The 14,386-nt window shown below is 41.1% G+C and overlaps 1 long non-coding RNA gene across 1 annotated transcript; it reads right to left on the bottom strand.

Annotated features, from left to right (window-relative positions):
* Positions 1 to 406: 406 nt before the first annotated feature.
* LOC116660484 lies at positions 407 to 4,941 on the bottom strand. Its single transcript, XR_004316035.1, has 2 exons — positions 4,774 to 4,941; positions 407 to 664 (listed from the first exon to the last, which is right to left on the bottom strand). It is a non-coding gene; the product is annotated as an uncharacterized LOC116660484 (long non-coding RNA).
* Between the last annotated feature and the right edge of the window lie 9,445 nt (positions 4,942 to 14,386).

The following is a 14,386-nucleotide window of genomic DNA, read 5'->3' as shown; positions in this document are numbered from 1 at the left end:
TGAGCTCTGTGGTTTTGAGGGGTGTGCTTAACATCTGAGACTCTCACTCGGCCCCACACTAAAGGAATCACCTTCCTTTAAGAAGATGAAGGAGCTTCGATTATGGGCTTCTCTTCGGCAAACATGTTAAGCTGAAGACCAGAGGCCCTTCCTCATTTATTCCCTGGATGGCAGAAGCCCTACGACCCTCGCATAATCTCAAGGGGGAGAAACTGAGAACACTAAAACAATAACTGAAACTGGAGGTACGTCCAGCTAGATTGTTCAGGGCTAAACTTCATTTAATTAATTTATTTTAATTTAGACATAACAGTAAATGTGACATGTCTTGAATCTCAGGATCATGGAGTAATGTGTACCCATTACCCTCATATGAAAAGTCTCACAAAGTCATAGAAACAAATCATAACGAATTACACAACTGACAGTGAACTTTATTATTATGATTTTTTTAATCACTACATCCGTGACGGAGTTTTCTGGCCTAGACTTAAGTCCCGTGTCTGATGGCAGAGCTAGGAGCACAAGGACCACGATGAAATTCAATCTTGATGATGATTTAGTCTACATTTGCAACTATTGCAACATTTCATAATTCTTGAGCAGGTGAGTTCTAACCTCTGATGTCATTTTGTCTTCCTGCTCCATTCTTTCTCCTCTTTTTCTAAAAAAAAAAAAAAAAAAAAAATTACCAAACATTTACAGATAGGCTTCTATGTGCTGGATTTTGAAGATAAATATAAAATAGGAAATTCCCTGTTCTTGAAGACTTTACACACCAGAGGCATCCAAGAAAAAGAGCAGTAATGGAAAGGAGTCTGAAAAAAATATGTATCTATGTGTGAGTCACTTTTCTGTACACTTGAAACTAACATTGTAAATCGACTGCACTTCGATAAAAACAAGAATTAAAAATAAAGAGCTCAGAATTTGGTGAATGCCCTTGTACATTGGTCAGGACACCCCCAGGCAACCTACAGCCAAGCCTTTTATGTTTTTCAAAATGAGGAGAATAATCTTTTCCAGCCAACAAAATCTTGAAACAAACTAGATGAATGTTCTAAAAGCAGAAATTCGATTAGTGAGTCACATCACAGAACTACAGTATCCTAATTAACACGAGACTGCTCCATGCGAGAAACCAGGCAGAATAATTTGGTAGTGGCTCTTAAAAAACAAGTGTTGACATCATTTTGAACTTCAGTTATTAGGGATTCAAGATTCCACAGAGCTTAACCAGGACATGGCACAACAGGACTTTGGTCACAAACCCTTCATTGTGGAATTTAGAATCCTTTAAATTGTCACAGGTGTGTAAAGAAGTCACTGTTAGTCCTCCCACCCGAGCTCAGTGCAGAGAGTAGGAGGGAGGGTTCTGGGTTCCTAACTCCACCTCCTGTGCTCCCACCTCTAGTTTTCCTCCAGGGCAAAGAGCAGGGACCACTTATCTCGATGAGGAGAAAGGTGACTTCTCCCACGATCATGTTTCTTGGACTATAGGAGGGCTGTCCAGGTAATTTCAGAGTTGTATTTCTCATCCTAATTGTTATGTTTCCAAGAGACCTTTTGGGTCTCGTATCAGAAAGTTGTCACCTAAGAGATATAGACCTTTTAACTGCAACATCCCACATCTTACATTTGTTGGTTTTTTTACTTTTCTGACCCATGCTTAATGATCAAACTCTTGTCTAATCTTGAACTAACTAATTGTAATTAAAGACTATTTCAATTATGCAGCTAAACTCCAAGATCCATAGAAGTTTTACACACAAGACAGAGAGAGAAGAATTCAGCCTGAATGTTGGTTTCCTAAAAGAAAAACGGTAAGAAGGAAATCAAATAAGAGGTTATAAAGAAAATATTTTATGTATAAATATTTTAGTTTTTTATAGTGTGGCACTAGTTTTTATATCACTCTTTCAGTGTTCTTGTCTTATTTTAATGCCTTTTTATAGAAAGTTGAATAGTTAAATGCATCTTTCAAAACCCAAAATTTCTCTGAAATGTTTACATCATTGGCAAATGGGCTTTGGCACATTATCTAGTAGGAACTCTTTGCTTTCAAAAGGTCAATAATACTGTTAAAACAATGTTGGATTATTGTTTGAATTAACTTGCATAGTAAAAAAGAAAATAGGCCGATGAAGAAGATTAAGGCACAGTTTTCCAGCATTCAAATGGTTACTCTTAGGAGGGAGGGTGTAGCTCAAGTGGTAGAGTACATGCTTAGCACGAATGACGTCCTGGGTTCGAACCCCAGTACCTCCTCCAAATAGAAATAAATAAACCTAAAGACCGCCCCCTCATAAAAAATAATAATAATAAAAGGCTTTTAAAAAATGGTTATTCTTGCTCAAAATTTCAGCTAAAGGTATAGACCACAGTAGGTCACTGAGAACAAAACATCTTCATGTAGATTCTATTACTGTTGCTAAGCAGAAAACCCTGGGGGTGGATTTTCAAAATGCAATCCCAAAATACATCCTAGGGTGACCAAAGCCCAAAATGTCTTGAAACTCTGGAAGTGACAATAAAACCCAGGTCCTATTATAAATGATGTATGGCGACTCCAACTGAACCAAAATTATACAAAGCACAACCCTAATAATTGAAAATGTTCAAATTTTCACAGTTGTATAAATAACATGTCCTAATGTTGGTGTTAGACTATTGCAACACCATGCCATCTTCATTTGTTTCTCTCTCTCTTTTTTTTTCCCTTGAGCGGAGACCCATTAACAAATTGGATTGGGAGATTTCTGTGTCTGTGTTTTCAGCTGGACAGCAAGATGTTGGGATAAACCAGTAGTCAGTGCAGACACAAACCCAGGAAAGGGCGAGGACAAGGAGAGGGCGCAAATGCACCTTTGCCAAATTCTCTCAATAATGTATGGGCTGTCGGCGGGCTGGCCCCTGCGCGCGGCCCCTCTCTCCTTCTGCAGGCTGCTTTCCCAGCGGACAGCGGGCCAGCTGTCTAGGCAGCAGGAAGAGCCCCTGCTTTCCCAAGCCCAGACCTGTGGGAAAATCTTCACTGGCCAGTAATTGATTCCACCCTGCCAGCTCCATTACTCCAGGCTCCAGTCAAAATGGCAGCCGGCTGGGGGAGGCGGCCCGCTGAAGGGGCGAGGGGGTGGGAGCAAAGGCCATCAGGACCCCCTGCAATTAACACTAATCTGAAAATTGGCCTCTGACAGTGAAGCCCAGCACCTGACAGCTAATTACTTATGTCAGACTGATGTGCACTGCACATGGAAAGGTTATTTATCAGAGACCAGAGTTGGCTCCTCCTCCTCCACTTTATTTTTTCTGTTTGCCTTCATTGAAAACAGTGGGGGATTGTTCCTGGCTGCTTAGATCTTGGAAACCCTGGAAGTTCTCAGACTTCATTTAACTGAAGTGCCCCTAAACATCCTTTCAAAGACCTGGAGCATGTGTGTTGTGTTGGGCACCTGTGCTAGAGACCAGAGAAAGACAGAGATATCCCAGAGGGCAGGGCTTATTTCCTGTTATAAATGGAGCCAAAGTGATGGAGACACAGGAAATCCAAACAGTCAATGTAGCCACAGTAAGGGAGTCAAGAAGGACGAACCAACTTCATTCATCTCATTTTCAAAAAGCCCGTCCACAACGGGGAAGATCAGAAAAGAGCTTATTTTGCAGATGGATTCAAAAGCCTGCTTTCTTAAATCATTTACAAAGATTTTCCCTTATCTCCATAGATCTACATAATAAATGTCCAGGGGACCCACACAAGTATATTGTCTTCAAGTTGGTGATTTGATCTGCCTTCCCAATAATGAAAGTTGTTTTCAATGGGGGAGAGGAGTTTATGTGGAACGTTCCCTTTCCACTTTGTACTTTCAGTCAAGGAATATTTTTTGAGCTCCTGTTTTATGCTAGGCATTGTGCTGGGCCCTGGGCATACGACATAGACACATTTCTCCCTCTTAGGAAGCTTAAGGGTTGGAGAGTGACACAGAGAAGTAAGGAAATTACAGTGTAACATGATACAATTTGCCGAGGATGAAATACAAGATTTGGAAGCACTTAAACCAGTATCTAACCTAAATTGATATGGTGCACCAAGGGCTGAGATCTGAATGAATAGGAGTTAGGCAGGCAAGGGAGGGGGTGTGTACAGTAGACGATAGAAAAGATAAAGGAAATATCACATGCACAAAACCTGACATGAGAGAGAACTCAGCAGAGTTGGAGTCTAGAGGAGATGTGACCCGAAAGAGGCTGACACTTAAGGCTTGTGGTTAGTTTGTCCCAAGGTTTTCCAAGTAGAAATTATAAGGCTTCTGACATGGAAACAACCAAAATGTCCATCAACAGATGACTGGATAAAGAAGATGTGGTACATATATACAATGGAACACTACTCAGCCATAAAAAAGAATAAAAGAATGCCATTTGCAGCAACATAGATGGACCTGAAGATCATCAGATTGTCATTCTAAGTGAAGTGGGCCGGAAAGAGAAAGAAAAATGCTGTATGTTATCACTTATATGTGGAACCTCAAAAAAAATTTTTTTAAAATAAGGACAGACACACACACAAAAGAAATTAGAAGGCTTCTGGTTTAATTCATCCTTGCTATCCTCTTTCATCCAACCTGACCTCACTTCAGGTATCTAGGTCCTGGACAACACCACGCCAGGGAACTCCCAGTCCTACTGAAAAGCTGTAGGGTTACCGGGTGAGCGTTAGAGCAGGAGCAGGGGACCTGGGAGAGTAGAACTATATTTGTTCACCCATCAACCACCTACCTTTCCAATGGAACTCCTTCTCCCTCATCACATGTAAGTCTGGGTTCTCATAAGGGTTAATTTATTTATCGAACAAATATTGACTGTGTCCTCTATGCCAGGTGATGGAAGGCACCAGGAATACTGAAGTGAACAAGGTGGGCACGGCGCCTTTCTTTGAAAAGCTAGTATAGCCTAAGAAGAGAGAGATGAAACAGATAATCATATAAAAAGTCAATAATGGCATGTGTGCTCAGTGCTAAGAGGTTAAGAAGTACATTATCAAAAATCATCATCTGTATGAAACCTTTTTCTTTTTTTCTTTTTCTTTTTCTCTTTGAAGTGTAGTCAATTTACAATGTTTCAGGTGCACAGCAAAGTGATTCAGTTATACATATACATATATATTCTTTTTCAGATTCTTTTCCATTATAGTTTATTAGAAGATATTGAATATAGTTCCCTGTACTATACAGTAGGTCCTTGTTGTTTATCTATTTTTATATATAGTACTGTGTATCTGTTAATAACCAAATTCCTTATTTATCCCTCCACTCCTTTCCCTTTTGGTAACTGTTAGTTTGTTTTCTATGTCTGTGAGTCTATTTCTGGTTTGTAAGTAAGTTCATTTGTGTCATATTTTAGACTCTACATATAAATGATATCATATGATATCTGTCTTTCTCTGTCTGACTTCACTTTGATAATCTCTAGGTCCTTCCATGTTGCTGCAAATGGCAATATTTCATTCCTTTTTTATGGCTGAGTAGTATGCCATTGTGTGTGTGTGTGTGTGTGTGTGTGTGTGTGTGTGTGTATATATATATATATATATATACACACATATACCACATCTTTATCCATTTATCTGTATTTATGAAAGTCTTGAAAGCTATGTGTAATAACTAAAATAAAAGATACTGTCATTAAAATATCTGTAATGTAATATCTGTAATGAAATAAAGTCACGGCAAAAAGACAGGAAAGAAAGGCACATGATTTGAGCTCTTGTGCGATGCCTAGTACTGGGCTGTGCTTTATATGTGCTTAGTCACTGAGGTCTCATAACGAACTTATGAGGGTATCATTATTTTGCCAACAATGTTACCAAGACACTCAAAGAGTTCAAAGGAACTTACCCCAGGCCATCCAGCTAGTAAAGGAGGGGATGGTGAGGCCTGGGCCTCCATCCCATCACACCAAGAATGCAACCCCATCATCACCCCAACATATCTCATTCATCAGGACCGGGGAGCTAGTTCCCACCCAGGCTAGGACACCCAGAGCTCAGAGCAAACCTGACTGGAACACTCTGTCTCCTGCAGACCACCTTTTCTCTTAGTGGAAGTTATTAGCTTGTAGCATCCTGGGAGAACATTTATACCTTCTCAGGCCTGAGACCCTTCTCATAAGACCAAGTAGACACTATGACACAAATGTAATTTCTATCCCAATCTTTCTACGGCACTTACCACCCAGCCTTTTAGGAACCGTGATACTGAATATAGAAAAACTCATCGAACTTGGTCTTTTGAAAGGTGAGAAATTGGTATCAAGGCAGAAAGGTGGGGCTTTTCATTGTTTCTGAAAACAGGAAATCAGAGGACTAGACCAAAAAGAATTGAATTTATTTACAAAACAGGGATAGATTCACAAACATAGAAAACAAACTTATGGTTACTAGAGGGGAACGGAAGTGGGAGGGATAAATTGGGAGTATGGGATTTGCAGATACAAGCAACTCACTATATAAAAAATAGATGAACAACAAGGTCCTATTGTATAGCACAGAGAACTATATCCAGTAGCTTGTAATGGCCTATAATGAAAAAGAATATACATATGAATAAATGAATCACTCTGCTGTACACCAGAAATTAACACAACATTGTAAATCAACTATACCTCAATTTAAAAAAAAGACCTTGCAAATGCGTCATCCTACAAGCTTCAGTCATACCACCCGCAGCTGAGTTCAGACGGGCCCCCAGTGGCAGCAGCATTATTACTGGGCAGCCACTGTGCGGGGTTATTATCTGGGGAGCATTGCAGTTTCCACAATCACAACCCAGTCTCTGGGCATTGGCACAAAATAATTCTGCTTTAAATAAGTAATGAACAGAGCAGCACCAGTCCAGCCCAGACACAAAAACCTGATGAAAGGAGGCGAGCTTGCACTCTGCACTCTGCCCCACGGTCCCCGGGTCCGGAGTTTTCTCAGGACACAAAGCCCACGGCTCCAACTCAAGTGGCCCCTGGGCTGGAGCTCCTGTCAAGACAGCGTCAGCCGCAGCTTCTGGAAACCGCAGACGCTGTGATCTCTGTCCGTAACAGATCGTTATGTCTGGGCTTCCTGATTGCCCACTTGGAGGACAGAAAGAGAGCACTAGCCAGAGTGACCAGGCTGTGGCCTGCCCTTGGCCCCCTGCTCCCGCTTGGAGGCCACCCCCTCAGGCAGGCTTTTTTTAGGCGCTCCCATGGAAATAGTCAGATGGTCCCTTGGCCCTGAGCGAGGTCTCTTGTTTCACAGCTCCTGCTGTCTCTTCAGCAAGAAGCCCGAGTGTGAGACCGGCTCACACCCACCTGGGTTCCCTGAACGCTCCTTTGGAAGATGCTTCCATCTTACCAGAGTCCTGTTCTTGCTTAATTTGTGTTTCTTTCAAAACGCCTCCGGTCCCAAAAGTGAGCATCGGTTTTTTAAGTTTTGGTTTGTTTCTATAAAATGATTGCAGAGGGGGTGAGAGCAGCTCAGTGGTAAAGTGCTAGCTTAGCATGCACGAGGTCCTGGGTTCAAGCCCCAGCACCTCCATTAAAAATAATAATAATACATTTTTTAATGATCTCAGGGTGACTTGTTTATCAATGGTGAGAAGGTATGATTTCTGATTAAAGAGTCTATATCATCTGTTTTGTAAATAAAGGATTTACGTTCTCTGAAGTGCTTAGTTTTTCCTTAAGAAATAGTGCCTAATCCTAGTTTTGCTGTAAGCATGGCATTGCTCTCAAGCCAGCCCCTGGAATGGCCCAAGGCAGGAATGCCAACAGGCCCCCCTGGCTTCCTACCACCACCACCAACCTCCATTCCCTCTGCTTACCACTGACCACATATCACAAAACCATATGTGTGCCCAGGACCCCAAAATATTTCTGCATGAGGGGTTCCCCATACAGCCCTCTGGATTGCTGGAAAATGGCCATCACTCTCAAAGCTTCCGAAGTCCCCGGACACCACCAGAGAGCCCCTCTGAGCCGAGTGACACCTGCTCTCTGCCTGTCTGGATGGGTGGAAGCCTGCTGTGAGATCACTGGCACAGTGGAGGACCCCCGGAGAACTCCCTTAACCAAATGCCGGGCAGGTGGGCACCCAGGCCGCCGCTCTAGGGGCTGACTTGGAAGAGCATTTTCAAAATCGTCATCATCCAAGAAAAAAAAAGAAGTATTTTGGCAACCCCCAATATAAACTCTCATCAAGCTTAATAGAGAATTATTAGAGAGACAGGCTTACTTCAATTCTCATCTGACCATACTCTGATCTCTTTGGGGCCTATTTGGCACCCACCGACAACATGTATATTGTTTCCCCTGGAACTGGCTTTTTTGAACAGGATTAATTGCACCAAGAAGCTAATTTACAGATCAACATTTACTTAAGCATGACAATTGTTAATAAATAGTAACAACAACAACAACAACAACAACAATGGCTTTGGCTTTATTCCAACAAAGAAAAATGCACAGTTTTCACCATCATTATCTGGCACTCGCCGATATGCAGACCCCCCTCCCACACCCAGAGTGCCCGGTGTTGCATGCTGCACAGCTGTGAGTCATCAGACATTAATGTGGACTTAATTTGAACTGGTGCTGGAGGTAGTGGGCACAACTCAAATTAGACATGTGGTGGGCGTTTAACCACAATATTACCAATTCCCATTCTGACATCTGACAGCCCTTAATAATTAACTGCATGTAAATGGTCAGACCTTCCCTCCCCGTTGGACCAGTCTCCAGCTATCCCAGTCTCTGCATCGTAATCGCAAGTCGGGGCTGTTAGTTGCACTTGAGACAAATCATAGGCAAAAGATCAGACAGCTTCAGGAGTCCCGTGTTCTCTGATCTATCTGCCTTTTAATTGGACTGGAAGGCCTTCCTAGCAGCTCCCATATGCCGCCTCCTTAGAAAGATAGAATATTCTCTCTGGATAAGAGGGAAATTGACTATGCTTTGAGGCTTAATTGGAGGCTTTGGGGAAGCAAGCTTTTGTAATGGACTTTCAGAGTTACCCTAGCACACGCCAAGATAGGGATGTTACCCCAGACTTACAAGTTACTTCTCCTCTTCTTCTTTTTTTTTTTTTTTTTTTGTTGAAGTATAGTTGATTTCCAGTGTTGGGTTAGTTCAGGTGTACAGCAAAGTGATTCAGTTATACATATACATACATATAACGTATATATTCTTTTTCAGATTCTTTTCCATTGTAAGTATTATAAGATATTGAATATAGTTCTCTGTGCTACACAGTAGGTCCCGGTTGTTTATCTCTTTTATATATAGTCATGTGTGTATATGTTAATCCCAAACGCCTCATTTATCCCTCCCCCGACTCCTTCCCCTACTTCTCTTCTGATTCCTCATTCTCGTGTGATTTTTCTTTCTTCTCCTTCTAAAATGTCTTATTCAGATTTGAGCATCAGTGACAGGCCGGTCCTCCACTGGACGATGATCGGATCACAACAGAGGTGATCAAACCCAGAAACTATAAAACCCATCATCTCTTGAAAAAGTAATACCAAATTTAAACTTGGAAGACCATGAGCAACACGTTTTATGGCCTCTCCTCAGCCAAGCTAAGGTCCGAGAACTGCATTTGTCCCTGCTGGACAACAGAAAGGTTCAGCTGATTATTCAGAAGAATGTGATCATTCACAAAAAGATCATTGTAACTATTAGGAAAACTTGATTGACGCCGGGTCTACTACACATCAGTCCATGGACTAACGACACAATTACATTTATAACTGAATTATATATAATGCGATAGAAACAGAAATGATTCTTCCATATTGTGGATGAAAAAGGAATTTACTAAGCAAACAATCTAAAACTGATTACAGAATCTGTAGAATTTGTAAAGGCGTGACGTTTTAAATGTGATTTTCTTTGATATGCCATTTAAGTACAATTGATATGCCGATTATGAAGTTTGTTTTCTTTTTAGTAAAATAGATCCCCTAAGGATTCATCCTAAAAAGTATTTTATTACTTTAGTTGGATATTCTTCAAAGCATTAAATTTGCACTTTTTATTTTTTAAAGATTCTACAGTTGAGATTGGCTTTGTCCTCTAGGCTGCAAGCAGTAAGGTTTGCCGGTAGAGGCAGAGGATGGGAAGTACAGCCACAAGCCTGATGTTATGTGTTAAGTAGTAAATAAGTAAACAATTATCTTGGCCGTCAGGCTCTGCCTGTGTTCTTAATCCCATATTCACCCCTCAGGCTGAATCAGCACACTTGAATTATCAGCCCAGTTATAACCCTAATGGAGTAAAAATGAGCTAAGAGGGAACAGGAGTAAGAAACAAAAATACATTACAGACAGCGAGAAAGAGAATAAAGAAAGAAATGTTCTTTTAAAATCATCATGTATATTTGTACACAGAATGCATGAAAGCAAACAGCTGTGAGGGTCCTTGGAACTTAAAAGATGGCTGTGCCCTGGTCATTTCTCTGTCACAGAAAAAGAATGAGCTCTTTTCAAAGCCCGGGTCTGAAAGAAGGACTGACATCAAACAGCCCCAGAATAGCCAGGAGCCTGAAGCCTGAAGCTATTCAACTTCCTGTCTTGTAATGAACTAATCTACTTAGAGCTGGAAGAAGATGAGGGGCACCATTGTACCCGAAAAGCTCTCCAGGACAGAAGCAGCACCGTGGTCTATTGGAAGGAGCCAGAACCAGGAGAAAGAAGACTTAGGCCACTGCCGACCTACATCTGCCCCCTGTGACCAGGGCAGGTCCACACCTGTCCCTTCTTGGGAAGTTAAATTGCTGGCCACCTCCGCACGTGGCTGCCCTGCTCCACACCTGGGAGCAGCCTCAGGCACAGTGAGAAGCATAGGAAAGGCTTCCTGGCAGGGGAGGGACTCGGCTCCACTCCCCTGCAGCTGGTGCCTCCTGATTCTCCTCCGGACTCACCCGGCCAAGGGCACCTCTACTTCTGCGTGTTCGCTGAATCCTCGCTGTTCCCCCGGCTCCGGCTCCGGCTCTAACTGCTAGTTTCTAAGCACTCAGAAGTCCTGCCAGCTCCTGGGTCTGGCTCTCCCTTTGTTCCATTCCCAGCCTAGCCTTGGCAGTCCTTGGTCCTGGCCTCAGATATCTGCCATAATTCAGGGTCCTGGCATGGCAACACTACTTTAACTAGAAACCGAACAGTATTTTGGAAAGTGACCGAGAGCCGATATGACAGGGTAGAACCACTTCCCCAAACCAGTAATGCTGACTGACAGACCTGGCATGCTGTTATTTGATGAAACTTAGGAGAAACTTTGCAGAAATTTCAACATCACTCCTGCCTACCCCCTGCCAAAAAAAGTCAGGTATGTTTATCAGTCCAGCTTACATTCATATACACAGTTGAGCAGCATACAAAACTGAGAATACTGTTAATATTTTAACTAAAAAATGCAGTGTCTGCAAATACTCACCTTGTAATACTCTCAAATACTCACCATGTCACAAAAAATTAAATTGTTGTAATGTACTCAAATTTACCCAAAGATACTGTAACAATCTACTTAATGAAAAAATGTTGATGAGTTATAAAAGGAAATACATTACCAAAATCTATGGGATACTATTTTAAAGCAACTCAATGTTGAAATAGAGCCATAAAAATAATTGTATTCTGCTTTCTAGATGTGTTCTACAGCTGAAACATTGTGATTGATCTGCCTTCCTCTGTTCTCCAACTGAACTACCCTCGAGGTGATAATGTTCTTTCTACCTACTGTTTCTCTAAGAATAGAAGAAAAGAACTTGGACAATAATACAGACATGATCAATATTCACCAGGACAGCATTCAGCACAAGACAGTTCCTTGAAAATGACTGTTGAATTAGGAACGAACGAATGAATGAATGAATGGAAATCCAGCTGTTGTCATTGCTGCTGAAAAAAAATTCGAACCCAGTATCTGGTCTATTTTTTTCAAACCTGATAGCTCAGAAGACTTTCCTCAGTCTTAGGCGGCATTTAACTAACAGTTCAGAAATGTTATCGAAGTGAAAAGAAACCTATGATTCAGATTCCTTTAAAAAGTCAAACTAGCTTGACCAGGTTGGTTTCTCTCCTCCTGTGCACTTGACCCCTGCCCTCCTTCGCTGCTGGGACCGATTAAGAGGTGTGAGCCGTCCCACCCGAGCTGCTGTTTGCTCAAGGCGATGAACCCCCAGGCGGCCGAACTGTCTCTCTAGGCAACCAGGCTTACAAAGAATCCAAGGAGGCAAAGCTCCTGAGTACAGTGCTTTCAGCAACCACAGAAGGCTTCTTCTGAAACTGTCTTTGGGTCTCTATTTGCTTTTTTGGTTTTTTACTAAAACTAGAGAGTCGGCAGCTCCAAGTTGAGACAATTAAGATCCCCACCTCCCTGGAGTCATTTATGAACCCGAGAAAGCAAGGGGGGGAGCTCAGAGCATCTGTTCAATTTATTGGACCCACCTGAACCACCCACCGGCAGTGCGGGGCAGTGGGGGAAGCACCCGTGGCAGGCTGAGTAAGGACCGTCAACAGAAGCCACTCCAGCTCTCCGCCACCAGCTAGGTTAGTGACAAATGCAGACACTTCCACGTTTCATCAACTCCCATTTGTTGCTGTTTGTGCTTTGCTACTTAATAAGCAATTAGATTTCACATCAAATGGTTTTTGCCCACCAATTCAAGGGTTTCTACAGATGGAAACAATGGCACAAGCACTTGCCAAATAAGTAAAAATACAGTTAAGGTTTCACCTTAAAATCACGCACTTTCTAAATTGCCTACAAGGAGCACATTTTGGCTAAAAGTAGATCACAATAACTCATTGTACCCCCCAGTAGAGGATAGTAGCAAATTATCTTAAGATCATCGAACTGGTTTGGCATCCAGATACAGGACTGTGTGATATTAGGTAAACGAGAGTAGTTTAACTGCTCTACACCTCAGTTTCTTCATCAATAAATTGGAAATAATACTATGTAAAAGGGCTCATAAGAATTAAGTGAAAAAAATATTTAGTAGGAGCAGAGAGTAATACTAGCACATAATAGGTATTTAATAGCTATTAATGCTACTAATATACTATTGTAAAAATGAGAAAGGCTTTGAAAAGTACAAAGCCCTAAACAAATGTAAGGTACTCTTAACAGTCATATGCTTGGGCTTGGCACGCGGGCAATGCCAGAGGGTAGCGGTTCTGAATTTAGAAACAAACACATAAGGGATAGCATAAGAATGGGTGAAGAGATCAATGAAACAGAACAGAGAGTCCAGAAATAGACCCACATGTATATGGTCAATTGATTTCCAAATTAAGGTGCTAAATTAATCCAGTGGGGAAAGGAAAGTCTTATTTTTTTTTTTTGATAAATGTTGTTGAAACAGCTGAATATTGATATTGGCAAAAATTCAATCTCTGTTTCATCTCATACACAAAAATTAATTTGCAATCCATCATAGACATAAACATAAAACCTAGAATAATAAAGCACCCAGAAGAAAACAGAATATCTTAAAACTTTGAGGTAGACAGAGATTTCTTAGACTATAAAAGAACTAACCAAAAATATTATAAATCAGACTACACTGAAATTAAAATTTTCTGCAGCATTAAGAACATTAACAGACAAGTCACAGAATAGTGAAAGTAATTGCATACATCCATCTGATGAGACATATCTAGAATGTATAATAACTGATAATATAAATTATCAATGAAAAGACAAACGCTCTATTTTAAAAGAGGGCAAAATATTTAAACAGACACTTCATAAAATTAAAAATATGATTGCCCAATAAAAACTTGTTAAAATGCATGATGTAAATGGTCATCAGGGAAATGCAAGTTAAAACCACAAAACCAGCCATTTCACACCCACCAAAATGCTACAACAAAGACTGACGACAATGTGTTTCTGAGGATGCAGAAGACTTGAAAGTCTTGAAAGTCTTCTGCATCGCTAGTGGGAATGTAAAATGCTGCAATCACTTTGAAAGATGTTTCTTGTGACATTAAATTTACGTCTACCTTATGAACAAGTTATTTCACTCTTAGGCATTTCCTGATAGAAATGAAAACATATGTCCACAAAAAGAGCCTTACTGATGAAAGGCATGTCAATCAAAACAAACCTTCATCAACAGGGGAATGGATGCATTGTGATATAGTCATACAATAGAATGTTACTCACAAAAGAACGAACTACCAATACACACACCATGTGGATGACTTTCAAAACAGCATGTTGATGGAAAGGAGCCAGATACAAGAGGCTACCATTTTCTATAAAATCCAAAAGCAGGCAAAACTAACCTATGGTGACAGAAATCAGAAAGTGGTTGTTTTCTTGAGGATGAGGCGTGAGGAGAGGCTGAAAAGGGGCACAA

This window comes from Camelus ferus, chromosome 29 (assembly GCF_009834535.1).
Source record: "Camelus ferus isolate YT-003-E chromosome 29, BCGSAC_Cfer_1.0, whole genome shotgun sequence".
Lineage (NCBI taxonomy): Eukaryota > Metazoa > Chordata > Mammalia > Artiodactyla > Camelidae > Camelus > Camelus ferus.
The sequence above is the reverse complement of the archived record's forward strand: the minus strand, read 5'-3'. Positions and strand labels throughout refer to the sequence as shown.